Source organism: Gymnodraco acuticeps, unplaced genomic scaffold (assembly GCF_902827175.1).
Source record: "Gymnodraco acuticeps unplaced genomic scaffold, fGymAcu1.1, whole genome shotgun sequence".
In the NCBI taxonomy this organism is placed as follows: domain Eukaryota; kingdom Metazoa; phylum Chordata; class Actinopteri; order Perciformes; family Bathydraconidae; genus Gymnodraco; species Gymnodraco acuticeps.
The window spans coordinates 475,276-502,679 of NW_022990353.1; the positions used below are offsets into that span (position 1 = coordinate 475,276).

Here is a 27,404-nt window from a genome sequence, read left to right on the forward strand (position 1 = left end):
ACAAAGGAGACAAATATGTAAAAAGATCAAATGATGCTGCATGTTATTATGGAAGACTACCATATTAAGAATAAATAATGACCTCATTCCCACAGGTTAAAAGCTCTATATGGTTGTTTTACTAAACTAATATTGCATCACAATGGTTTTAATATGGGTTAGGGTTGGAGATGCCTTACTCAAATACACAGTGGGCCAAAATTTAAAAATGGGTGCTAGTGGAGGGCCGGACTGGTTCAATGTTTATTGCAGAACTTATTGAAATTAACTTATTGCACATATTAAACCTGGAACTAACAAAGCTTAAATTATTGCCTATAAAAACAACATTAAATAATCAGCTGCATTCATTTCTTATGGCTCTATCTGCAGCTTTTCCAGAGTCACTTCTTATGAGTACATTTTCCCACAGGCCAACAACAGCTTCAACAAAACTATTCCCCTCAAAGAGAAAACCAAACATGTCCTGTTGTCGTGAGAGAAAGTGCAGAAGGAAACATCCTTTGAACTCAGTGTGCTGCTCTGTGATGCTAGTTCAGATACTTGGCATCTCATCTTGGGTGCAAGGTCATCAATGTTTGGGCTCAGGCTAGGGCTGTGCGATTATGGCAAAAATCATAATCACGATTATTTGGGTCAATAATTGATATCACGATTATTTTGACGATTATTCCTTGACCATTTATTGAACTTTAAAACAAATAATATTTTACCAATAAACAAGATCAACAAATATGTTGGAGCGCACTTCCAAAACCATACTAAACATACATTATTAATATGATAAATAAAAATAAATTAGACCAAAATAAATTAAATCCAATATGTTGCAGTGCACTGTCACAACCTACTGAACACTCCTTAACATATAGCCAACATGTTGGTAAAACATATTCAACATATTCCACTCAGTTAAACGTTGAAGGCTGGCCAACCGTCATGGTCCAGAAGTAACAGGAAATAAATGTTGAACTACAATTTAAGACCAAATAAAAATGTTTAGGCCACCATGGCAAATGCTGGTAGGGCTGCTCATGTCATCTCTTAAAGATGCTTTGCAAGAAACACCAGGCTGTTTACATGGTCTGGTTTCAGAGATGAGCGCAAGCAGGTGACAATATTGCCACCTGTACTGAAGACCCTCAGCCACGCCCCGACACATGGGGTGACGCCGGCCAATCACAAAGCTTTGATGCGTTCAAGTGCATTATTCTGGCACAGGAAGATTATGTTACAGGACATAAAACAGAATATTGTTGTTCTATTTTTAGACACATCTCGCGATCGACTGGTTGGGCACCCCTGGGCTAGACCATAGGTCCGTTGTGGTCGCAAAGTAGTCAGCTGAAGCCACATCTCTCTCAACTTCCCCACGGCATTTGTCACATAGTGCAGGCAGCGCAGACCTGCTGAAATAATACCGAGACGGCATCGCGTAACGCTTGTCCAACGTGTTGACAAGTTGCTTAAAGCCCTGGTTGCTAACAGTGCTAACTGGGCACATATCTTTAGCGATGTGAAATGTAATGGCACCTGTAATATCTCTGTGTCTCTGCGAGCTCGTCGCGTAGGCCGTTGCTCTGTACAATGCGTCCTGAATCGATGACTGTGATGATGTGGTGGATGAAGTCGAGCGGGCATCTGCTTTTTGTTGTATTACTGCCCGGTCGTATTGCACTTTGTGGTTGTATTTCAGATGATTAAAGAGATTGGTTGTGTTAGCGTGTGATGCCAACACAACCTGGTAACAAATCCTGCACTGTACTTTATTTTGCTCCACGTCTGACTCCTGAAAGCTAAAGTACTTGCAAATAGTGGAAATAGTTTGACCCTTCTTTTTAACGAGTTGCTGCTCTTGTTCTGACATCTTCGCTCGCGCTGAACCCTCACAACACATGTCACTCCCACGTGGCCGAGTGGGCTTTTAGGGAGGGGCGAAAGCGCACCCAGCAAAATAATCGTATTTTGTCAATTATGCTGTTTTCATAATCGTCGCAAGCCATAATCGTAATCGCGATTAAAATACGATTAATTGCACAGCCCTAGCTCAGGCTCTGAGCGGAGGAGACCCTCAGGATGGAGTGAAGGTGTGCGTGCAATATACCGACGGCCCAGATCTAATAGGAATTAGAAATGATCCTGCGGGCCGAAATTAAATCCACCAACGGCCTGATTTGGCCCCCGGGCCTTGAGTTTGACACATGTGCCTTTACGAAATACGACTGTTACTTCCATGCTTGCATTCATATTGAAACTAGGTGTCACATTTTTGAAAGTTGGGAGAAATATGTGTTTTTCTAAACTGGCTTTATAGATCGACTAAAGTGAAAGCGTGCTGACCCCAAAGAGCAGCACAGAGTCTTCTCCTATGGTTCCCTGAAACTGACCTGGCAACACCAGTTCCATTAGTAATTCTCTCCTGGATTCAGGCTCAGGTTATTCACGGCTGGTTTGCTCTTCAGTGAAAACCACGAGGGGTTTGCTGCTCCAAAGATAAACGCCTGGGGAAGAAGCTAAAGGGTTCACGATGTTTGCAACACATCTCAAAGCTCTCAAACACACATTTATATATTACATTGTTGATCCAGCATTGTGTCCAGTTCTTCTTCATGCTTTGCACATAGCCGGTAGTGCAAAGCAGCACCCAGTGAAAATAAATGAGGGAGGTAGAATTTAAATTCCATGAGCTTTTTGCAAATGCTCCCCTTGTTTAAAACAAATGAACCAATCGATTTGGCCAATAAGGCTTTTAACGACGTTGTGTACTACAAACAAAAACAACTGCTCTCCATGTGTGTCTTTTTGAGGATATTTAAAGAGACCCTATTTAGATTTCTGGGGGTTTTCCCTTTCCTGTAGTGTGTTCTATAGGTTTTTGTGCGTGTAAATGGTCAAAATCCCAAAGTTACAGAACATAGTGACATCACTATGTAACACTCACGCTCCTGCTGGCTAGCGCTCCAACATATTATACGTGATAGGCTACGGGGTGGGACATCTCTAAGCAGGTTGACCAATCACAGAGCCGGCCAGCTAACCAATCAGAGCAAACTGGGCTCTGGTTTCAGACGGAGGGTGAAAAGAGGTGCTGCAGCACAGGCAGTGTGAGAATAATGAAGAGCTTTTTGAACATTAAAGCATGGAGACACTACATACTGATATACACCTGAACATCAGCAGGAGAGGACTCTTTAAAGTAGATACACTACATACTGATATACACCTGAACATCAGCAGGAGAGGACTCTTTAAAGTAGAGACACTACATACTGATATACACCTGAACATCAGCAGGAGAGGACTCTTTAAAGTAGAGACACTACATACTGATATACACCTGAACATCAGCAGGAGAGGACTCTTTAAAGTAGAGACACTACATACTGATATGCACCTGAACATCAGCAGGAGAGGACTCTTTAAAGTAGAGACACGACTGATATACACCTGAACATCAGCAGGAGAGAACTCTTTAAAGTAGAGACACTACACACTGACACCTGAACATCAGCAGGAGAGGACTCTTTAAAGTAGAGACACGGCTCTTGTGTCTGAAAAGACGGCGAAGCGAGAGATTCCTCAGGTCGATAGTGAAGTTTACTCGAGTCATGAGAGCTGTGTCTCATTAAGGTGTGAGAACTCTTTACCTCTAAATGTTAGACCTTTGGAGATCCTGTTGCAGTCATTTGATTATCATAGGGTTTTAAAAACCCTTTAAATGAGCTCTCCATGTGCCCTTCTAATCTTTGCATGGATTTAGCATCTTAGTCCAGATGAAGTCAGTGGATCAGTGAGTGTTGAAAAGCCACAAAAAAGCTCAATGGACCCCCCCCGTCAATTTTTATCACCACAAAACCGTCCAAATATTCTCATCTCATATCTCTCACATCTGTCCTGCCGATGCGTGGATATGACTCATCCTTAATATCGGCCTTTGCTAGTAGAAACACTTGCATATGTGTCAACGTAAGACACTGATTTGCAATTTTCTCAGTGACTCACACATCTTCACTGTTGTAAGAATCTGGCTGTGATGATAACATTACCCCAGGCCCTTTCTATAAAAGACTCCTAAACTAATGTAATCTGTTTGCTAATAATACCCTACAAGTCATTTATGGTCATCTATCCCAGTGACGACTGCACTGAGAGATCTGAGCTGCTAGAGGAGATTTCACTGATCATTCTTCAGTGTTAAATAATTAGTCTAAGTGTTATGATCGAGATGTAGAGTATGGTCCCCCGGCACATAGAAACTGCCGGATGCTAACCTGCATATGTTGGGCAATTTGCACAATTGGCATAAGTTGCATTAATTTGCATATGCAGACAATGGCTATTACATGAATTGGCAGATTTGGACAGTTTTTGAGTAGTTGTTGAGGATGTTGCATCAATTTCTGACATTTTCAGGATAAGAAATTGCAGTTTTAACCAGAAAGTGGACATTTTGGCTGATTTTGATGAATTTTGGGACGTATTTCTAAGTTTTAAGGGACCCAAAACTCCCATTTCTGATCCTGAAAAAGTCAGAAATGGATTCAACATCCTCAATATACCTAAAAAAACACATCAAAATGTCTTTTGAGTCCTAAAAAACGTTAAATTCGACCCACAATTAGTCCAAATCAGCCAGAAAGTACAAATACGGCCACTTCCTGGTTAAAAATGCCATTATATGTGATGTGTTTGTTTGCTAATTTATCCTTTTTGGAGGTAATTTTTATCTGTTAACAGAAGTAACGATTGAATTCGACTGGACAGCTTCAGGGTTGCAGTCATGCAGTCAAATATTTCTGTCGTCCGCCTCTCTATGGCTGTTTCTCTTGTAGGCTGGTAGATAGATGACTGGTAAAAAAAGAAACGGACTCTTGGATGGAACAAGTGTGAATCCCTCTTCCAGCCTGAGCTCCACCACCTGTTCCTTGAATGCTTTTCTCTGACAGTTAACCTCAATTTCCGTGGGAATCAGATCTGCTCGGCGTAAAAGGTAACCAAACATCTGCTCCGCTAAGGAGACATTTTAGGAGCTTGACTTGAACGTTGCTCAAACGCGTGAAATGCAGCCTTTCAGCAGTAAACCGGCTGTTATCCAAGGACTACTTTGTCTCTCTGTCTCTGGCATCGCTGTGAACTAGAGCAGTGGTTCTCAAATGGGGGTACGCGGACCCCTAGGGGTACGTTGGAGTACTGCAGGGGGTACGTGACATTTATTTTATGTTAATGAAAACAAAAACAAATACCAATTTCAGGAAAAGTAACGAAGTTTGAGCAGAGTGGGTTTTAAATTAACAGAGTTACACATATTTCAAAGTGTAATAACTGCAGTGGCCTTCCTGTCACTGAGAATAACAAAGATCCTCAGTGAAGCTCAAGCCCATGTTTCACTACATTGCAAGTAACTTACAAAAAGATCAGTTCAATGCAACTAATGTCGTCTCAGTGTTATTGATGTTAAAATTGGTTTGCCATGAATTTAGTGATGGATTGTAAACATTTAAAACGTATCATTTAAGTGTTTCTCAGTTACAAGGTTGTTGTTTTAATAAATCAGACACTGATGGTGCAGCGCTGTACTGTACCTCTTTATATAGGCATTTTTTCCATAACAAATTGTGTTTGCGCTGATCAGGGGGTACTTGGCTGAATTTTTTTTTCAAAGGGGGTACATTATTGAAAAAAGTTTGAGAATCACTGAACTAGAGTGTGTGTGAGAGTCAGTGCAGATGCATGCCACTGTTGGTCGGCCTCTAATGCCTCCTGGCATGTGGTATATCTTAAATACCTCCTGCTGCTTTCTGTCAGAAGGGAAATACATTAATGTAATGTAAACATTAGCCCACTGCGCCACACGCCGCCTAAACATGAATGAGTTAAGAGACGTTGAATACATGACCTTACACGACAAAAAACATTTCTGAATGTCAGAATTATGAGAAAAAAGTCAGAATTATTAGATAAAAGTCGTCAAATCATGTGTTTACCAGAGATTTGCTCATGAGTTCATCAATTAAACTCATGTAATACAAACACCAATGTCACTCATCGACTAAGGAGACTTTTTGACTATGAACAAACCAAGTGCTTAGTTGAGTCATTTACTGACAATCATAAAAGGTAGAGAAATAGCAGCTTTAACAGCAGTCTTATCAGTGATTTGAAGATTCAGGGGCAACGGTATTAATCACTATTCATATTTATTGTTAGCCAAGATTTGTCCAACAAGTATTGACTTTAAGGTTAAACTTTGATGCAGAAATCTATTTCCGCTCAGACCGTTCTCTCTTTTCACCTCTTTCACAAATAAAGTCAACACACTGGATTTAGTTTCCTAAAAAACATCCGGAGATACCACCATTAATCTGCTTGTTCTGTAATGCTCAGATAATGAAGAACAACAAAATAAGTTACCATAGCTATGCAGATGACACACAAATGTACGTAACCATTTCACCAGGAGACTATGCTCCAATTCAAACACTGAGTAAGTGCATTGAACAAATCAATGACTGGATGTGTCAGAACTTTCTCCAATTAAACAAAGATAAAACTGAGGTAATGGTTTTTGGAGCCAAGGCAGAACGTATAAAAGTTAGCGCTGAGCTTCAGTGTGCAATGTTCAAAACAACAGATAAAGCCAGAAATCTAGGTGTAGTCATGGACTCTGACCTGAGTTTCAACAGTCACATTAAAACAGTTACTAAGTCAGCCTACTATCACCTAAAGAATATATCTAGGATTAAAAGACTAATGTCACAGCAGGATTTGGAAAAGCTTGTCCATGCTTTTATCTTCAGTAGACTCGACTACTGTAATGGTGTCTTCACAGGTCTCACTAAAAAATCTATTAGGAAGCTGCCGCTGATTCAGAACGCTGCTGCTCGAGTCCTCACTAACACTAAGAAAGTGGATCACATCACTCCAGTTCTGAAGTCTTTACACTGGCTTCCTGTGTGTCAAAGAATAGATTTCAAAAATACTGCTGCTGGTTTATAAAGCACTGAATGGTTTAGGCCCAAAATACATTTCTGACCTCCTGCTAAATGATGAACCATCCAGATCTCTCAGGTCTTCAGGGACTGGTCAGCTTTCTGTCCCCAGAGTCAGAACTAAACATGGAGAAGCAGCGTTCAGTTATTATGCTCCAAATATCTGGAACAAACTCCCAGAAACCTGCAGGTCCGCTGCAACTCTGACTACTTTTAAATCCAGCAAGAAGACTTTTCTTTTTGTCGCTGCATTTAATTGAACTATTCATATCTTAGACTGCACTGTAACTTTTATCCATGTATTTTTTCTTTTAATGTTTATTTTATTAGCTTTTCTTTTTAATGACTGATTTGAAATGCCATTTTCTTAATGTCTTTCATTTTTTGTAAAGCACTTTGAATTGCCTTGTGTTGAAAAGTGCTATATAAATAAACTTGCCTTGCCTTGCCTTGCCTTGTAAGAAGGAGGAAATAAAGGATGATAAGAAGACAAGGGAGCTGATATAAAAAGAAAAAGTCACTGCGTCTTGTGTTTTATCTGATCGACCTCAGAGATCATGTTCACCCAAATACTGAACTGAGTCTGAGGTCAGCTTGACTTTGGGAGAATTACTCTGAGAACTTGCGGTAGCAGAAAGCCAGAACGCTCGCTAGACTAAGACTTACTCAAGTGTCAGAGCGCCCAGAGCTCAAAGACGCTATTTAGACAGTTTCTATGTAACAAGGTAAGATGCTCCAGGTCACAGGGTTCACATCAGCAGAGATAATAAGAAGTGCATTGGGAAATAACGATATGATCTGGACTCAAAGTAGCAGAAAGAGGGCCTGCTGATTATATATTCAAACTGGATCTAAAGTCTTCTAAATTGTGTGTAATGAAGTATAAACTAGAAATTAGTGCAGCTTATGTGCATATTTTATATATATAACGTCCGATTTTGACCAAAAAGATTGTTGATCTTAACCAACTGTCTTTAAAATTTGTCTTCGAAGACTCTTGTACTAATGTCTATGAGAAAACAATTCAATATTGCACCTTGTTTCCTAAACCAAAAATCTGCTAAAAATGTAAAATCTTCTTGCTCAACTTGTAAGTAAACAAATAAAAAACATGTCAGTAAATACCCCACTGGTGAATTTAAAGGGGACCTATCATGCAAAATGCACTTTTGTACGTATTTTATACATGAATATGTGTCCCCGGTGTTCCAGGGAACTCACCAAGTGTCAGAAAACACAACCCTCTCTATTTTCCTCCGTACCCAAATCTCTAAAAAAAAGGGGCTGCAACGGATCTGATACAGACTGATCCAGATTTGAACACTTTCCTGACGTCAGTAAAGTGGCGCTACGGCTATTGGTCAATTATCCACCTATCAGGGGAATGAGAGGTTGGGCTGTAGTACATATGCCAGGCCTGTAAGTGGCGCTGCAGTCTGCCACAAAAGCAGCGAAGAAGACTTCCCGCGCATGGTTGCCATGGTTGCCCTTCTGTTTATTCTCCGCTGTGGCTCTTTTTCTCCCTCCCCGAGGCAAGCGTTTGCGCCTCCTGCTTTAAGACAAATTAATAATGACTATATAATCATATGTAAGGGATAATGTGCAGCGACGCGGTCATTATGGGGAAAAGAACACCGACAGGCTGATCAGGAGCCCGACGCGAAGCGGAGGGATCTAGATCGGCATGAAGGCACATTATGCAATGTGCACATTATCCCGCTTATTACATGGCCACGTTCTCGACAAAGTAACGACATGACTCCCAATATTAATTGAAATGCTTTTATGGATTTAGAAAATTATTTTATTGATTTAAAAAATAGTTGTATGTATTGATTTAAATTGACATGCATCCGCTAAGAAAAATAGTCCGTTGTTACTGTTTGAACTAACGTAGCAACGGCAGGAAGTGCTTCGATAGTGTTTTTGAGGAGCTTTTTGATTACAGATTTGAAAACATCGTTGCTTGCTTTAAAAGTAGCACAATTCATTATGTAAAACCTTGGAAAGTATCTAGATATCCCTGCCCTAATGCCAAAGGAACTGGCAACTGAATATGTGTCGCCGTTTGATGTCTATGTCTGGACCACTGCGTAAAAAGGAGGGTTTCTGCCCCATTACTTCTCTTCTTACTTCTATAAGAATAAAACACGGAGGACGGAGATCTCTTTTTCTCCCCCTCTTCTCCCCGCTGCAGCCCAGCAGCTGATCTCAGAGCACACTCCCCTCTCCTGCAGTGGGGCGTGGTCAGCTGCAGCTCACAGAATCAGCCCCTGCAAAAACAGCGCTGGAAAGAGCAAATAGAGCGAAATGAGGCATGGCTAAAATGCAGGATCTGTTTGGCATTTTGAAAAGAAAACTATATTTATATGCTTTATATAGGTATGGCCCTACAATATATTGTTCAAATATAGCATGATAGGTGTCCTTTAAAAAGGGCGGTAGCTAACAAGTGTCTAAATGAGACGACTAAATCACGCACAACATTAGCCACTTTTAGCTTAGCGGTGGTGACGTGAAGTCATGTGACCGTGCTGTACAGTCGTTCCTTTATAGCGCAACATTAGCCACCTTTAGCTTAGCGGTGGTGACGTGAAGTCATGTGACCGTGCTGTAGTTCCTTTATAGCCCACATTAGCCACCTTTAGCTTAGCGGTGGTGACGTGAAGTCATGTGACCTTGCTGTAGTTCCTTTATAGCCCAACATTAGCCACCTTTAGCTTAGCGGTGGTAACGTGAAGTCATGTGACCGTGCTGTAGTTCCTTTATAGCCGAACATTAGCCACCTTTAGCTTAGTGGTGTTGACGTGAAGTCATGTGACCGTGCTGTGGTTCCTTTATAGCCCAACATTAGCCTCCTTTAGCTTAACGGTGGTGACGTGAAGTCATGTGACCGTGCTGTAGTTCCTTAATAGCGCAACATTAGCCACCTTTAGCTTAGTGGTGTTGACGTGAAGTCATGTGACCGTGCTGTAGTTCCTTTATAGCTAAACATTAGCCTCCTTTAGCTTAGCGGTGGTGATGTGAAGTCATGTGACCGTGCTGTAGTTCCTTTATAGGCCAACATTAGCCACCTTTAGCTTAGCGGTGGTGACGTGAAGTCATGTGACCGAGATTATCCTGCTGAACAAAACGTGATAAATCTGTAAATGTGTGTTGGGCACAAAGCTTATTTTTTCTGCAGTTTAATGGCAAAATCTCATTACATTTTGTCGAAGGAACTCTTGAAATGCTAACTCCCAGGTCGGCTTACAAATATGAATCATCACTTCACCACCATGTGTCATTTATGCCATAAATATCAGATATGAGTCTCACCATGTTCTTAATCTAATGTGCTGGCATTTCATCCAAAACGTGTGCCACCCAGTGTAATATCATTCCATAATTTTTGCAGCAAGCGTTTATGTTAATAAAAACAATCAGGCGCCGTGTGAGATCTGCAGGTTTACCGCCAGCTGCAGTGTCACATTTAAATGCCGTGGTGTGAGTAACTCAGCATGTAAATATAACCCTCTCCTCTGGAGCACCCTCGTATTCCCACCCTCTCACACACCGGCAATTATGCTATTCACTCTCTGCCAAGCTTTGCCACGAACCATGACTCTCTTACCATTAGAAGTCACTTAAGCAGCGTGCTGGAGGAGGACAGTGTGTCACGTCTTCACATACACACACATTGACACACTCACAGGCTCTTCGTAACCCTCTTGTATTGTTCGTTTATCCCCCCTTTGCTTTGGTGTGAAAATTGGACCGGTCTGTTTTAACTGTTCTTACATTTACACAAAAACCATGAATTATCACCACATTTGATTTAACACCATTTAAGATGTCAAAAATGTCCCACACTGCATTAATTACTACACTAATTATACAAATATATTCCAAATCAACATTGTTGTCATTTTGGTTGTGTGTATCTGAACATAATCTAGGGCAGGGGTCAGTATGTAGTGTCTCTACTTTAAAGAGTCCTCTCCTGCTGATGTTCAGGTGTATATCAGTATGTAGTGTCTCTACTTTAAAGAGTCCTCTCCTGCTGATGTTCAGGTGTATATCAGTATGTAGTGTCTCTACTTTAAAGAGTCCTCTCCTGCTGATGTTCAGGTGTATATGAGTATGTAGTGTCTCTACTTTAAAGAGTCCTCTCCTGCTGATGTTCAGGTGTATATCAGTATGTAGTGTCTCTACTTTAAAGAGTCCTCTCCTTCTGATGTTCAGGTGTATATCAGTATGTAGTGTCTCTACTTTAAAGAGTCCTCTCCTGCTGATGTTCAGGTGTATATGAGTATGTAGTGTCTCTACTTTAAAGAGTCCTCTCCTGCTGATGTTCAGGTGTATATCAGTATGTAGTGTCTCTACTTTAAAGAGTCCTCTCCTGCTGATGTTCAGGTGTATATCAGTATGTAGTGTCTCTACTGGGTCATGTCTCCATGCTCTAATGTTCAAAAAGCTCTTTATTTGTCTCATACTGCCTGTGATGCAGCACCTCTTTTCACCCTCTGTCTGAAACCAGAGCCCAGTCTGCTCTGATTGGTGAGCTGGCTGGCTCTGTTGTGATTGGTCAACCAGCTTAGAGATGTACCGCCCCCTTAGCCTATCACGTACAATTGGTGTTGGAGCGATAGCCAATAGAGGGGTGAGTGTTACATGATGATGTCACTATGATTTTCTCCTTTGCAGACCATTTACATGCACTAAAACCTAAATAACACACTACAGGAGAGGGAAAATACCCAAAAGCAGAATAGGGCCAATTTAAAAGTGACTTAAATATGGAAAATATGAACATATTATCTCATGATTCAACTTTCTACAAAAGAATATTCCCTCTATTATCATCTTACTCGAGTAGGGAATGTGATTACTGAATCTATCCTGCTAATCTATTAATATAGATGTATCATTTTATTGTGTTTCTATCCTTACACCGCTTTGAAACTCAACTCCTGTCTTCAAACCCTGAGAGTTATTGCAGTAGTCGGTTCTGTTCGATCCTTTTCTATTTCAAGAGCGAACAACAGAGAGCATACGTTTGTTGTTAAAATCCTGAGAGGGAAATGGAGAGAAAGGACTTCCTGTCACTGGGACGGCGACAAATAACCACTGTGTAGTTGTGCCAAGTGCTACTACAAAATAACACTTCTTTCTTCACCCCGATGCCATTCCCAGAATCCTGTCAGCAGCTTCTAATCTCGCCCTCTGGTCTTCACATTTAACTCAGGGTCATTTCATCAATACTCCCACTTTGGAGGCATTTAGCCAATATCTGAGTTTAGGTCGAACAATGGAGGATTGAAGTGAAGGTAGGTTTCCAGACGTGAGCCAATAGAGCATGAACACATGAGTTGTCCTTACTGTAAGTCCCGCCTCCGATAACCTGCTCTCGGCTCCGTCAAATAAATGGAGATAGAATAGAATAGAATAGAATCGTTTAATGTCATTATACATGTACAATAAGATAAATGCTTCTCCCTTTCAAGGGTGCCATCAAAACAAAAAAACATCACAACATAAGACAACAAATACACGCAGCATACATACTTAGGAGTAAGGAATAAAGTGCAGTAGTTATTTCCAGGAGAATAAATAAAATCTATAATGTAATAAATAATAATAGTAGGTATGTATTTATAATAATGATATATATTTATATATGTACAGAGTCACATTTATTTCATATGCAGGATGATTAAGGGGTATGACTTTCAGGAGTTAAGAGCAATGATGGCTCTTGGGAAAAAACTGTCTTTGAGTCTGTTTGTTTTGGATGTGATACACCTGTAGCGCCTGCCGGAGGGCAGCAGGTTGAACAGGTGAAAGCCGGGGTTTGAGCTGTCCTAGAAAATAACTCTGTGTTGAGTTTTTAGCGCATTATACAACTTTTAGACCCGTTATTCCAGCCTCATCCCTTTAAATGTTATTGAACAGCTTTCAGTGACAATGTGGATGACTGTGACTCAGCATGCTTTATTAGTTATCAAACATACTTTTAAATAAGGGCTATAAAAGTGTTCGTAATGGGTAGTTTCTTTAGCTCAGAACAATTATACGCTGATTTACAGACGTCTCTTTCCCAATGTCAACCAATGGGAGAAAGTCATTTTGGGCCCAATGACGACGACTAGAACGTAAGTGTAATACCACCATTTGGCCACCATGCAAATGTACAAGTGGTGCCGATGTAGAGCTTGCAAGAGGTACAAAATGACGGCCCTTTATTTGGTCATTAACTACTAAGTCTCTTTAAGGTTCCTTGAATTAAAAAAATCTCTGAACCTCGTTACAACCCCAATTTTTGTTTCTTCTCCACCATCAGATACTTGTTTTTCTTCCAGTTTTGCACCAACTCCATTAAAACGTCAACAACAACTTGCTGGTCTTCAATGCACCGGATCATCTACTGCTCTATTTACACATTAGCTCAAAAGAGAAAACACCTCCATATTTGAGAGGTTAGGAATGGCATTGTTTGACATTTTTGCATTGATAGCATAAGTCAAAATAGATGCTGATTATTCTTCCTGTGAAATCCTCGATTATACGTCTGTCTATTTGTTGCTAGTCTACATGGCTGAGTGCAGAATGTTCTCTTTAACACACTGCTATGTGTAGTCGGAGTTGTATTTCGTAAAGTCTGCGTCCATTTCTCAAATCCCACTTTATAAGCTTTGTTAAACCCTCTCTTCTACATCTCCCCGCTCTCTCTGTTAGCTGGATTGTATCTGGTAGCCTTCACTAATGAGAAAAATATCTTTGACTGCCAGAAAGCCGGACACTTGATGACCGTAAATCAGTGAATTACTGGTAATGATGGTCGTTTTATCTAATGAGACATTTGAATTTATGTGCTCAGGAGATTAAAGACACTTTAGGCAATCTGTTCTTCTGCTAGCTAGTGCTGTTCAATTGGTTTGAATTCGCTTTGTATGTGCTGTTTCATATTCTTCCTTCGTTCTTTCTTCATTATTCTTTCCCCGTGTTCTTTATCTCCCGTATAATCCCCATGAAATGCAGTAGCGTGGCGTGGGGGAAAATGTAGGGGAAGCCCATTTTTTGGGTCGGGGGGCGGTCAATAACGTAACCAGATGAGTGATTACAGCGCCCGGTATCATTTTACACACATTTGTATCACACAGATGCAGGACTTGCACACGCCTGTTATCTAACCGACAGGTCCGCACGCACTCTCCAGCTGAAACTCTCTTCTTATTAATTTAAGCATTTTACTTATTAATGTATGCAAACAATCACACAATCTGTGATTTTTGGATTTACCGTGCCTCTCAATTGCCCGTGACAGGTTGGCAAGGTCGATGAATCCTGAAGTTGCCCAAGTATTGTTCAGGGAGCACGAATCCTTGTCAAAAAGAAGACATGGCCAGCCAAATAGACGCTGAAGTTTAGCGCTTCCAGTTAGCCACTCTGTGCGGACATAATTGTCCTCATTGAACGTCCGATTATCTCCCTTTTTCCTCTGTGTACACACAGCTCGAGTGCGGGCATTGGCCTGTCATCTGATTTAATTTTTAGTTGCTGCTGTAGCGGAAGTTTAGTAAAGTTATGTTTGATTAAGTACGCCAAATCTCCACCCTCCATAATGCTTCATTTGCTTGATAATTTCTAACGGTGGTGATGACAGTTACAGTATTAAAACTGATGTTGATGTGATTTGATTGGATGGCAGTGTCCAATCAAATCGCCAGCCGCCAGCCGCCCCTGAAGGGAAGCTAGAGGCGGCTGGCTTCCCTTGGCATGGCCCTGACCAATCACAGGTTGGCAGGGGCATCACGTGGGCCTCATCTGATTGGTCAATCCCTCCATTTTTTTTCACCAAAGGAAGCCAGATTCGGCTGGCCTCCTCTCGCAACAGTGAGTGCAATCTACTGTTTCACCATAACATCTAGAGGGGCGCTGTTTGTTTCACTCTTTGTAAAATACTCAATGAGAATGGGGGAGAGACGGGCCGGCAGCAACACACAGTAAAGGAGAATTATCGAAACAAAACAAAGTGTTTTTATTTATTTATTTAAATTATAACTACAATCCGAAAAAACAGAGGAAGCCTGGCTTCCCTTGGCCTCCGGGAGAAAACGCCACTGATGAAATGGTACATATCCCCTCACAAAGCAGGGTAAGATGTGTAGCCGTCTGCCTGGCGTTGATCCGACTGCCAGAGAGGCTTTTTTCACTCTCCTTTGAGGCAAAAGCTTCGGCACACTTTTTAACGAGACATATCTCTGCTCCCCGAGCCACACAGACACATAAAACACTATAGATGCATGCAGCAAAAAACTGTTTTTCCCACCTTCACACCTCTGGAGGTGTGCTGTTCTTTGAGTGTGTGTATTTTTAGCACATTAAAGAGGGGGGGCGTGTGGTGCAGTGTGTTGAGTGTTGGTGTTCGGATCAGGGGGTCACAGGTTCTAACCCCACTGCAGTCACACTTCACCCCAAAATGCTCCTGTTGGGGATTGCCCACAATATTGAGTATAAGTCGCTTTGGATAAAAGCGTCTAACAAGTGACATGTAATGTAAAGAACAGAGTTAAGGTGTAAAATAACTACCGTGGGAGGTCAGAGGGTCATCTTTCGTCATCAGGTTAAAGGAAGTGAGCCTGAAAGACGTGAAATGCTGTGTTTTAGTGACGAGTCATCTCGAGCCAATCTCCTGGTGTTTTTCAGCCAGATTGGGAAAACAGGCTCCATCTTTTTCAGCATCTCCTTCATCTTTTCCTGTCACACATGGCCCTGAGGCACTTTGCGCCAAACACAGAAATAAATATCCTTCACCATAGAAACATGTTTCTCCCAACAGTCTGATAGTGCCTCTAAGCGTTGCACAGTAGTGTATATAAAGTGCCTAAAGTCCCCATGGTGTATGAGGAGAAACAAATATAAAAAACCCACCATTTTCAGGTATTCCATCAACACCATCTAACAGAATGTACTGTTTACATGTTGTCCATTTCTACTGATATTCTTACAGTTATTTAAAGGAAGAAAGTAATGGTCCAGGTTATTAGATATTAAAAGGTCAGTGGAATTGAGTTTTGGAGTATACTCAAATATGCATACGCAGAAATTGTATTTAATATTATCAACACATTGTCGTCTTGAAAGGACAGCAGTCAAAGAAGACCTCTCCTGCTGATGTTCAGGTGTATATCAGTATGTAGTGTCTCTACTTTAAAGAGTCCTCTCCTGCTGATGTTCAGGTGTATATCAGTATGTAGTGTCTCTACTTTAAAGAGTCCTCTCCTGCTGATGTTCAGGTGTATATCCGTATGTAGTGTCTCTACTTTAAAGAGTCCTCTCCTGCTGATGTTCTGGTGTATATCAGTATGTAGTGTCTCTACTTTAAAGAGTCCTCTCCTACTGAGGTTCACGTGTATATCAGTATGTAGTGTCTCTACTTTAAAGAGTCCTCTCCTGCTGATGTTCAGGTGTATATCAGTATGTAGTGTCTCTACAGAGTCCTCTCCTGCTGATGTTCAGGTGTATATCAGTATGTAGTGTCTCTACTTTAAAGAGTCCTCTCCTGCTGATGTTCAGGTGTATATCAGTAGTGTCTCTACTTTAAAGAGTCCTCTCCTGCTGATGTTTAGGTGTATATCAGTATGTAGTGTATCTACTTTAAAGAGTCCTCTCCTGCTGTTGTTCAGGTGTATATCAGTATGTAGTGTCTCTACTTTAAAGAGTCCTCTCCTGCTGATGTTCAGGTGTATATCAGTATGTAGTGTCTCTACTTTAAAGAGTCCTCTCCTGCTGATGTTCAGGTGTATATCAGTATGTAGTGTCTCTACTTTAAAGAGTCCTCTCCTGCTGATGTTCAGGTGTATATCAGTATGTAGTGTCTCTACTTTAAAGAGTCCTCTCCTGCTGATGTTCAGGTGTATATCAGTATGTAGTGTCTCTACTTTAAAGAGTCCTCTCCTGCTGATGTTCAGGTGTATATCAGTATGTAGTGTCTCTACTTTAAAGAGTCCTCTCCTGCTGATGTTCAGGTGTATATCAGTAGTGTCTCTACTTTAAAGAGTCCTCTCCTGCTGATGTTTAGGTGTATATCAGTATGTAGTGTATCTACTTTAAAGAGTCCTCTCCTGCTGTTGTTCAGGTGTATATCAGTATGTAGTGTCTCTACTTTAAAGAGTCCTCTCCTGCTGATGTTCAGGTGTATATCAGTATGTAGTGTCTCTACTTTAAAGAGTCCTCTCCTGCTGATGTTCAGGTGTATATCAGTATGTAGTGTCTCTACTTTAAAGAGTCCTCTCCTGCTGATGTTCAGGTGTATATCAGTATGTAGTGTCTCTACTTTAAAGAGTCCTCTCCTGCTGATGTTCAGGTGTATATCAGTATGTAGTGTCTCTACTTTAAAGAGTCCTCTCCTGCTGATGTTCAGGTGTATATCAGTATGTAGTGTCTCTACTTTAAAGAGTCCTCTCCTGCTGATGTTCAGGTGTATATCAGTATGTAGTGTCTCTACTTTAAAGAGTCCTCTCCTGCTGATGTTCAGGTGTATATCAGTATGTAGTGTCTCTACTTTAAAGAGTCCTCTCCTGCTGATGTTCAGGTGTATATCAGTATGTAGTGTCTCTACTTTAAAGAGTCCTCTCCTGCTGATGTTCAGGTGTATATCAGTATGTAGTATACTGTTACAGCCGCTGCTACCTTGTGCCTTTAACTGTGTGTGTATGCAAATGAGCTGTGCCTTCCTATGCTGTCAGTGGCCGGCTCGACCTCGCAACATTCGCGGGGATTGGACAGACGTCACTCAAGCCCTGCCCGCGGCTGCCACGTCATCCGGGGGAGGAGGATAAAGGCTGGGCACGAACATCAGTCTGGAAGCTCTGTATTGTGTGACAGATGCCTCAACCCTCTCATTGTGACAAAGCCTTCGTTCTGTGCTTCTGTAGACTGACTAGCAGTGTGTATTCTGTAGGGTTCTGTGCGAGCACACTGGTTAGCAGTGTGTCGTGGTATTCTGTGTTTAGTGTAGGGGTTGTGTGTGTGTGTTGCGTAGATCCAGGTTGCTTAGCTCCTGTAGAACCGCATTTAGGATAGTTACATTGTGAAACAGCTTAGACCCAGGTGATTAGCACCTGTTGATCAGCAACAGCTGTGTTTCCACCCAGCCTCGTTTTGTTTATTGTTTGTTTCCACTTTAGAAGTGAGGTATTTCCTTTCCTTTGTATGGTGCTGGGCTACTCTCTTTTGGAGAGCCTTTTTTGTGACATAGTGACAGCTTGACCCGTTGTTGGGCCAAGTTGTTTGTGTACAACGTTTTGCTCAGTTGCCGTTACGAATAAAGCCACCGGTAACAAATACCAAATCCAATCTGGTCGTGTCGCTTCCCTTTTGTTCCCCTAGCCAAGAGGGAACGTAACATATACTGTGACATGTCTTTTAAGTCACCAACCAATCTCAATGCAGCACAATGATGCAACTCATTTCAAACCGTCTTCGTGTGGATTGATTGTCTTTTGTTTACCTCCGTCTCCCAGAGGGCCTTTAGGGGACTCACTGTGATTGGAGGAAAACAAAAGGGGGAAGTGGAGGATTCGTTTTTCACTTCAGGTGCAGTGAAGCATAGCGTCGGACAGCCTCATTGGTCACTATTTACACATGAAAAAGTCCATTTGTTACCAGCCATTCATCATTTTACCATATATAACCTGGTTTCTCTAACAAAGACGCCTCTGATATTCCTCCAGTTACTGCGACGCTTCTTCTAAAAGATGATGCTAAATGTGAATTGTTCCAGTTATTAATAGATAGACATTTAATGGCACATATTATACCTTTAATGACAGTACAGGAAAATGTCTGTCATTAACATTAATCCTATATTCACTGTAGTAAAAGACCTCGATGTGGATGGATCTAAAGAAGTCCTGTGTATCTACCTCAGTCTTGCATTCACTCAATCGTTATAATCACACACACACACACACACACACACACACACACACACACACACACACACACACACACACACACACACACACACACACACACACACACACACACACACACACACACACAGACCTCTGTCTCTGTCTCTGGCCGTGGATAGCAGTGACCTTGAGAGAATTTGGAAATGATAAACCCATCTGAGAGTCAAGGGAGGTCTGGATGTCGATGGTTTTTTCTCCGCTGTCCTGGGTCTCATTTAGAATTTGGCCCAGACCCACTGGAGGTAGAGAAAACACAGACAAACTGGGATATTACTGTAAATGGAGAAAGGCAATAAATAAAAGGTTACATTATCCCTAATGTAGGCTGGGTAATGTGAGATTGAGATTACTGCACAGATTTGATTCCATTCAATTGCTATGAAAATACTGCAATATTTGACTATATTTTTTATAATTTTTTAATGTTATCATAGTTTTCTTAAAATAGTTTTCTATCTGTGTTTTACATTTTTGTTTTACTTTTTTGTACGCACCACGACATCAAGTCAAATTCCTCGTACGTATCAACCTACCTGGTAATAAACCTGTTCCTTCTCTTTAGGCAGCGTTCAGATACAACTTCTCATTCACAAACAATACATGATTCACACACACGAACAATGCTGACACACACACACACACACACACACACACACACACAACACACACACACCACACACACACCACACACACACACACACACACACACACACACACACACACACACACACACACACACACACACACACACACACACACACACACACACACACACACACACACACACACACACACACACACACACACACACACACACACACACACACACACACACACACCCACCATGTATACATCACTTCAGGGGACATTACATTGACTTACATGCATTTCCTGGAGACTTATCCTAACCTTAACCATAACCAACACATGCCTAACCCTAACCCTAATCCTAAACCTAACCAAGTCTTCACCCTAAAATTAATGATTCCCCTCATGGGGACCTCCAATTTGTCCCCATAAGGGAAGCCAGTCCCCACACGTGACTATGTAAACAGATTTAGGTCCCCACAAGTATAGTAATGCTAGACCACACACACACACACACACACACACACACACACACACACACACACACACACACACACACACACACACACACACACACACACACACACACACACACACACACACACACACACACACACACACACACACACACACACACACACACACACACACACACACACACACACACACACAATCTCAGCTTTATCTCTCATCATATCCCAGGACACTTTACAGTTTCCTCGCCTCTGGCAGTTTCATTTCATATTAACACAACATCAATCTGCAGCACTGGCCTCTCACTCCACACATCTGTCCGTCGCTCTTTTTTCTCCGATACCTTCAGGGAAAACAAAGCTGGTTATCTCCACCCGGTCTATCTGCTGAGATCACCTCCGCCTCTCTGCGTTTGAAGATCCGTTCTCACTGCAGAAACACAGAATGCTTCGTGCCGGAGTGAAGCATGAGTCGGCACCAGTTGCAGACTCATGAAGAAATAAAAACAAGGCACCAGCATGCAGAACGTTTTCTCTGTTTTGCACTGAAACGTGTTTTCTCTACTGAAAGGGGAGACGTTCAGACACATGAAAAAGACTTGAAACAAATGTTTTAAAATCCTGAATATGTTACATTATTGTGAAATAGTGTAGAGAGAGTCGTGGCGTTTTAGTCCTGTCTCTAAACTAAAAAAGCCACTGTCTTTTATCGGGGTTGTTGGTTCTGACTCGCCTCAATTTGTGTCCAAACAAGTTCAGAGATCGTTGTAGCATTGCATCACATAATATTAATTTTGCGATCCATCCTCCATTCAAAAGTAGTTATAGTATTATTCAATATAACAAAAAAGATTGTCGTCAAAATACCTTATCACTTCCCTGTCTATATACAGTATACTGTAGACATGTCATATCCTGCTTCACAGCGCAAACTTGTTGACACTATAGAGAGACTGTTTAACAAACTAACTGTATTGATTTAAGACTGGAGGTGGGCGTGGTTTAATAGAGTTGCACACTTGGACACAGATGGGACTTCCAGGAGTGCATGTGTTTAAAATAAAGTCCTTTTACTTGAATAATCCTTCTGAAGTCGTCTGTTTTAATCCCTGCAGGGCTTTGTTGGTCCTCTGTGTTACATTTCAGCAGCTTTTTAAGCGATGGCTCCTCTCACTCCCTACAGGCTAATTGACCATAACTCAATATCTGAAACAGCTGACAGGTTCACCCATAATGCCTAGCGTTAATATCTATCAGCTGGGGGCTGCTCTCCTTTGTTTCTTGTGTGTGTGTGTGTCTACAGGTGCGTGACAGACTGATGGTACATGGCTGACACACTGCTCCCAGATGTGACTTTGTGCCGCGCACGTTGCCTGGCAGCATGTTGAGGTTAAGCTAACGCGCTAATTTGATGAGAATCGCAGGGAAGTTGATGTGAATTTTCTCGCTCTTTTATTATCCTAATTCCAAATGATAATAGATAAAAGGACTCTTTAAAAAGCAACCGTAAAGTCCTATAATGGGATTAATAGTCGCTAATATTAATCCCATTATAGGCTTTTAGGGTTGCTTTTTAAAGAGTTCTCTCCTGCTGATGTTCAGGTGTATATCAGTATGTAGTGTCTCTACTCTAAAGAGTCCTCTCCTGCTGATGTTCAGGTCTATATCAGTATGTAGTGTCTCTACTCTAAAGAGTCCTCTCCTGCTGATGTTCAGGTGTATATCAGTATGTAGTGTCTCTACTCTAAAGAGTCCTCTCCTGCTGATGTTCAGGTGTATATCAGTATGTAGTGTCTCTACTTTAAAGAGTCCTCTCCTGCTGATGTTCAGGTGTATATCAGTCTGTAGTGTCTCTACTTTAAAGAGTCCTCTCCTGCTGATGTTCAGGTGTATATCAGTATGTAGTGTCTCTACTTTAAAGAGTTCTCTCCTGCTGATGTTCAAGTGTATATCAGTGTGTAGTGTCTCTACTTTAAAGAGTCCTCTCCTGCTGATGTTCAGGTGTATATCAGTGTGTAGTGTCTCTACTTTAAAGAGTCCTCTCCTGCTGATGTTCAGGTGTATATCAGTATATAGTGTCTCTACTTTAAAGAGTCCTCTCCTGCTGATGTTCGGGTGTATATCAGTGTGGAGTGTCTCTACTTTAAAGAGTCCTCTCCTGCTGATGTTCAGGTGTATATCAGTATGTAGTGTCTCTACTTTAAAGAGTTCTCTCCTGCTGATGTTCGAGTGTATATCAGTGTGTAGTGTCTCTACTTTAAAAGAGTCCTCTCCTGCTGATGTTCAGGTGTATATCAGTATGTAGTGTCTCTACTTTAAAGAGTCCTCTCCTGCTGATGTTCAGGTGTATATCAGTATGTAGTGTCTCTACTTTAAAGAGTCCTCTCCTGCTGATGTTCAGGTGTATATCAGTATATAGTGTCTCTACTTTAAAGAGTCCTCTCCTGCTGATGTTCGGGTGTATATCAGTGTGGAGTGTCTCTACTTTAAAGAGTCCTCTCCTGCTGATGTTCAGGTGTATATCAGTATATAGTGTCTCTACTTTAAAGAGTCCTCTCCTGCTGATGTTCGGGTGTATATCAGTATATAGTGTCTCTACTTTAAAGAGTCCTCTCCTGCTGATGTTCAGGTGTATATCAGTATGTAGGGTCTCTACTTTAAAGAGTCCTCTCCTGCTGATGTTCAGGTGTATATCAGTATGTAGCGTCTCTACTTTAAAGAGTCCTCTCCTGCTGATGTTCAGGTGTATATGAGTATGTAGGGTCTCTACTTTAAAGAGTCCTCTCCTGCTGATGTTCAGGTGTATATCAGTATGTAGTGTCTCTACTTTAAAGAGTCCTCTCCTGCTGATGTTCAGGTGTATATCAGTATGTAGTGTCTCTACTTTAAAGAGTCCTCTCCTGCTGATGTTCAGGTGTATATCAGTATGTAGTGTCTCTACTTTAAAGAGTCCTCTCCCGCTGATGTTCAGGTGTATATCAGTATGTAGCGTCTCTACTTTAAAGAGTCCTCTCCTGCTGATGTTCAGGTGTATATCAGTATGTAGTGTCTCTACTTTAAAGAGTCCTCTCCTGCTGATGTTCAGGTGTATATCAGTATGTAGTGTCTCTACTTTAAAGAGTCCTCTCCTGCTGATGTTCAGGTGTATATCAGTATGTAGTGTCTCTACTTTAAAGAGTCCTCTCCTGCTGATGTTCAGGTGTATATCAGTATGTAGTGTCTCTACTTTAAAGAGTCCTCTCCTGCTGATGTTCAGGTGTATATCAGTATGTAGCGCCCAGTCTGCTCTGATTGGTTAGCTGGTCGGCTCTGTTGTGATTGGTCAAACAGCTTAGAGATGTCCCGCCCCTTAGCCTATCACGTACAATGTGTTGGAGCGCCTGCCAATAGATGCACGAGTGTTACAAAGAAAACTAGAGAGCAGACAGAAAATCTTTCTTCAGGATTAAAAAGGGTTGCAGTAAACCCAGCTAAAACAGGGCAATATTTAGATTTAAAGTAGTATTTTGAGGTGGTTCAGATTAAGAGAAATTAAACTGTGTGTCCTCATTAAGTGCTTCTTAAAGAACATGGAAATATAAGTTGACAAATGTTCATATGATGCAAAAGTTCCTTTATGGTGCATTAAATGTGTACTATTATACCCCAATGCTCTGTTTTCTGAGAATATGCATTTTTAGTACTATAACGTCCACCAATCAGAAGCAACACAGTCTCCAGGTCTGTTGTAAAAGCATCAGATATACTGTGCGTGCAGGAATGACCTCTGACATTTGAAGCTCACCAATAGTGTTCACTGTTGCTGGGTCTTTGTTGCACAGATTAAAGGTCAAACGTGTGATTCAACTCCATCGCCAGTCGCGTAAAACGATGTGTGTTTTTAGCAGTGGCGAACCGTGTCTATCACAACTGGACCTTCTATAGACACACTACAATCCTACTAATCCGGTCTGCCGAATATTGGTACAAAATTGTCCAAATGATAGTAACGACCGCATTCATTTCGCCTTTTTCCTGCAATACCCGGCATTTCAGTTGATCCCACTAGATGGCGCACTCTAGACACAATTGACCTTTGCTGGAGTCGGCAACCCGGCAAGATCTAAGAACCAAATACATCACGCTTACATTGGAGGGGGTCGAGATTAACCTGAGCAATAACAGTTCATGGAGATTGGCGAGTACAGCGAAATACAAGTTGTAACAATCAGTAGCGCTGAGCAAAGTGACTAGAACGCGACCACACACTTATTAAAAACACTTATATAAAGTCAGGCAACACTAACCAAGCTTAGTGTGATTCTGTTCATTTTGTGTAGAAAACGGTTTATGCAACAATATGATACGAGATAGCCTGATTAGCTTCGGTTGCTATGCTAACATCACCTGCCAGAGAAACTTTCATAACCGCGTTGTGATGCCAAACAGCGTCAATTCAGACTGAAACCCATTCACTGATGGGGATGGGGGATATTTATCAGCTGCCTGTGTGAGAGTGGGACAGTGAATACTTTACAGCGGCCGCTGCCGTGAGTTAACAGAATAAACTCCGGTGGACGAGCAGCGGTAATGCCGCTGAACAACATTAATAAACAATGCACTCTCATTAATAAACAATGCACTCTGGAGAAAGGTATACGGTTGCAGAAGTAGTTCTTTAATTTAATCTGGCTTCGTGTGATTAAAAACTACCCGACGCAGTCCTCTATTGATGTTGTTGTGAGCGGTGTTGCGGAGAAAATCAGCGATGTAAAACGCTGTGTGGGTCATAAGAAGGCACGTAAACGCAAACGATGACGCAATAACTCACCTAATTCAACCTAATTCACCTTTGAACCTGCATCTGTAGCAATGAGTGGACCAAAGAAAAGAAAAGTCGACAATGAGTGCCGAGTGTTTAATAAGGAGTGGACAGCTAAATATGTTTTCACCGATCTGCTACTGGCCCGGCCCGTCTGTTACATTTTAAAACTCATAGTGGCCCCTGAGCCAAAAAGTTTGCCCACCCCTGATCTAGATCCTCTGTCTCGAGCCAGTGAACTAGCGGGCCTTCTAGAGCACCTGGAACCGAGGGGAACTCTGAAAGAATACGCCCATTGGCTACAAATCAATATATGATTGGTTGATCAAAGTGTCAGTCCAAACGTACATTCAGTGCAACGGCCAGGGCATTCTATCAAGGAGGTAGAATACCTTGTTGAAGGATATTCTACCCAGAGACCCAGAACAAGATCTGATTGGTTGCTTTCTTTTCTAACACAAAACCACTGAAATGAGTCGTGCATGGTCCGAGAAGGACAAACAAATCAATGTAACACTGTGATACTACAGATCAACAACACAGATACGATTCTCATTTATTCATTTTATATATATAATTAAATCGATTTTTTAATTTTTTAATTTGAGTGTTCCAGGGTATTCTCTGAATACCTTGAAGGCCCTGACGGTTCGCCACTGGTTTTTAGTCAAGCTTCATTCCTTCTTCTCTTATCCTTTCTCTCGTCAGAGCTGCTCTTATCGCTCACAGTGTCTCTGTGATAGTAAGAGGAGCTGCTTTATGAATCATTAAGCACATTTCTTTTTCTACAATGGATTGCGAATTGGCTAAATGGATGTGGACGAGGAGAGCCTCTCCATCTTATCTGTCTAATTTAACAAAGAATGCTCAGGATGGCAGCCACATTTACTATCCTCATCCCCTTCCTCTCCTCGTTCATAATATAACTTTATCTTGTTCCACCCCCTCATTCTTCATGCTTCCCTTTTAGCATCACTTGTTATTCCTTCCTTAACTCTCTGCTTCTTTATCTGCGTCTCATTCTGCCTCTTCCTCCCGAAGGTTTGTATCTCATTAGCTTTCTGACGGAAATGTAATTATTGTACTAATGGTATGTTTGATTCCTCAGAGCTTTTTTGGCACACTGCCATGACACCTAGGCTTTAATTGATGGCAACCATGGAGTTTTTTTTGGTATTTTAAGGGCACTTTAACTAAAATATGCAAAGACAAGCGCAAGTGGTAGTAGGGATGCAGCAATCTGTCAAAAACTGGTCTAATTTTGCGCTATAAGGGTCTCTTAAATTAGTAGGATTTCTTCTTTTAATCTATCTATCTATCTATCTATCTATCTGCCACAGTTACATATGCACATAGCCATTTAACTTTTAGGAACTGACACAGACGAACCCCGACTGTTGTGTCGCCTCGCGTCTCTGCGTCTTGGCCATGTGTCGCACTGGAACACACCGCAAAGACTTCAGCCGACGGCCAAGTTGCACGTGCGAACTGCGCATTCGTGAGTTGCAATAACTCTCCTTACCAGCAGGCGGCGGTAGTGTGTATTCGTCATTCAAAAGAGGCAACAACCGGAAGACAGACTGCGTGATATAAACAAACAACAAATAGCGTGTGCGTTCCATTTTCAGCTCACGGGGCTTTCCCGAACCTGAGTCGAGAGCTGGAGTTAAATGAAATCTCACATTTGCTTTCTTAATAGTTTGTTTGGGTCCCGACGGCCAAAAATTGGCTTGGTGTGTCCGGGCCTTTAGGGAGACGCCCGCCACCCTGCGGAGAAAACCCATCTCGGCCGCTTGTATCCCATCATATCTAAAAGTAATACCATTTGCCTTCGAGACCTTAAGACGCCACAACAAATGTATTATAATAGTCAAAGGATCAAAGGTTAAATCGGTTTGGCCTCTTCATTGGGACCAAACCTCCTTATCTGCATTAAATAAACATAACAAATATGAAATAGTAACACAAATACTTTCCAAAACTGCTGGAATATGTGTATTTCTTTTGATATATTTGACTGTACAGAGAGCTTGAAATAAAACTCCTCTACAACAATTCAACTTGACACTATTACCTGAGACCAGAATAAACCTCTCACATGAATAATTCAGCAGGTAAGCCACAAATAGATTTACCGTAGTGGCGGCAGACGTACAGCTTTGTTCGTTTCTAGAAAAAATAAACGGCGTCGTTGTAGTTGAATGAGACATCCAACAGTATCACAGATTAGCAGCGCTGTCAAGTGGAGGTCATCACACCAGGAAGAGGTGCTTTTTTATTAGTGTGTGTTGTCAAAATCCTGCTGTATTCGCTGTAATATATTCAGAATATTGCCGGCTCAAAGTCATTCATATTAATTTGTTTCCATCTTGACCAGGGGTGCCCAACCAGTCGATCGCGGGGAGATTCCCAGTCGATCGCGAGATGTGTCTAAAAATAGAACAACAATATTCTGTTTTATCGTTAATGTCCTTTAAAATAATTTTCCTGTGCCAGAATAATGCACTTGAACGCATCAAAGCTTTGTGATTGGCCGGCGTTGTTAGGATCTGTCTGTGTTGGTGTTTTTCTTGTCTTTTTCTATCTTTGGGTT

At 41.5% G+C, this 27,404-nt stretch overlaps 1 protein-coding gene across 3 annotated transcripts in view; it reads left to right on the plus strand.

Moving 5' to 3' along the window:
• kcnc2 (potassium voltage-gated channel, Shaw-related subfamily, member 2) overlaps window positions 1-27,404 on the plus strand; it is a 76,844-nt gene that overhangs the window by 12,074 nt on the left and 37,366 nt on the right. The window lies entirely within an intron of this gene.